Source organism: Perkinsus marinus, assembly GCF_000006405.1.
Source record: "Perkinsus marinus ATCC 50983 genomic scaffold scf_1104296957482, whole genome shotgun sequence".
NCBI lineage: Eukaryota > Perkinsozoa > Perkinsida > Perkinsidae > Perkinsus > Perkinsus marinus.
This window is the reverse complement of record NW_003207123.1, coordinates 1-1,710: the sequence shown is the minus strand read 5'-3', so window position 1 is coordinate 1,710 and position 1,710 is coordinate 1. Positions and strand designations below refer to the sequence as shown.

At 45.9% G+C, this 1,710-nt stretch overlaps 3 non-coding genes across 3 annotated transcripts; all 3 read left to right on the top strand.

Annotated features, from left to right (window-relative positions):
- Positions 1-824: 824 nt before the first annotated feature.
- On the top strand, positions 825-904 carry Pmar_PMAR012312. The gene has a single exon. It is a non-coding gene; the product is annotated as a tRNA-Leu (tRNA).
- Positions 905-1,091: 187 nt separating this feature from the next.
- Positions 1,092-1,171, top strand: Pmar_PMAR012311. The gene has a single exon. It is a non-coding gene; the product is annotated as a tRNA-Leu (tRNA).
- A 121-nt stretch (positions 1,172-1,292) lies between these two features.
- Pmar_PMAR012310 lies at positions 1,293-1,372 on the top strand. The gene has a single exon. It is a non-coding gene; the product is annotated as a tRNA-Leu (tRNA).
- The last annotated feature ends 338 nt before the right edge of the window (positions 1,373-1,710 follow it).

The following is a 1,710-nucleotide window of genomic DNA, read 5'->3' as shown; positions in this document are numbered from 1 at the left end:
ATGCTCAGAAGTTGCCGACAACTTGGTATGGAACTGTCGAAGCGTTTTGATTTCCCCAAGCAAGAAATTGACGATATGATGAAGTTCACAGGTCATGGTTGTTGGCGTTCGAGTGCAACATATGCTGAGGACATTAATTTTATGTCGGAAACTTGATGAACTGGTTTGGGCGGTTTATTGGGAGGGCTTCTAGATTATCTCTATTTGAGTGGTTTCGCAACACCCTAGTTTATTGACCTTCGTGGTTGACCTGGCGTTATAACTAGGATGTTGTATACAGGAGATAAAGTTTAGAAGCGCCACGGGTTTGATAAACCAGTGGCAACCACCCAAACCTCCATATTACTGAACACAATATAGGTGGTTACAGTAAATCCATAAATAAGGAGTTGAATGAAGGTCCATTTATGGGGCTAGTTCAAGGACGAATGTATTGAGATTTACTGTTAGATGGGAACGAGCTCAGAGACCTCCTCGTGGTGTTCCTGGAAACTCAACTATAATGTTTTATTTTTTTTCTTTTTTCTCTCTAAGTTTTATGGAGGGCTTCTAGATTATCTCTATTTGAGTGGTTTCGCAACACCCTAGTTTATTGACCTTCGTGGTTGACCTGGCGTTATAACTAGGATGTTGTATACAGGAGATAAAGTTTAGAAGCGCCACGGGTTTGATAAACCAGTGGCAACCACCCAAACCTCCATATTACTGAACACAATATAGGTGGTTACAGTAAATCCATAAATAAGGAGTTGAATCCATTTTTTGTGTCCTCTGGTTTGGCAGAGCGATGCATCACCTCGGCTATGAATCCTGAAGCACTCATCGACAGTTTGGCCGAGTGGTCCAAGGCGCTGGCTTTAGGCGTCAGTCCGAAAGGGCGTGGGTTTGAACCCCACAGCTGTCAATCTATATACCTGACTGGTCTTATATTGAGAACCGAGACCCTTTCAGAAGCGAGGTAGTGCAAGACCAAAACCTTTTGATCGATATTGTGACATCGCACCTCGCAGAATCCGTTCAATCCATTTTTTGTGTCCTCTGGTTTGACAGAGCGATGCATCACCTCAGCTATGATTTTTGAAGCACTCATCGACAGTTTGGCCGAGTGGTCTAAGGCGCTGGCTTCAGGCGTCAGTCCGAAAGGGCGTGGGTTCGAATCCCACAGCTGTTAGAAATTTCTTTTCGTGGTATTTGATGAAGAACGCATTCCGCGGAAACGGTTCGAAACCGTTTTTGTGTCATGTCCTATAGTGTAACGCATCTTCTCCGCTATGATTTTTGAAGCACTCATCGACAGTTTGGCCGAGTGGTCTAAGGCGCTGGCTTAAGGCTCCAGTCCGAAAGGGCGTGGGTTCGAACCCCGCAGCTGTCAGTCTATATACCTGATTGGTGTTATATTGAGATGGAAAGTCTCGCCAGAGGCTAGGGTCAACTCCAGAGGAAGTGATTCGATGGGCGAGCGAGCTTGGTCGCTCGCAGGTGCTTCAATAATCCGAGGATTCCGAAGGAAAGTTATTAGTAACTGACAGTTTTTTTTTTCTTTTTTTTTCTTAGTGGACTGGGTGACGGGACAGACCCGTGTGAGACGTGAGTCGTTGATACGACACCACCTAGTCGGGCACCTGTCCCGTGACCGAAGCTTCAGGGGGGAGCCCTGCAAGTCTTCGGTCCTCTCCACACCACCTAGTCGACTAACTCTATCAAAGTTCC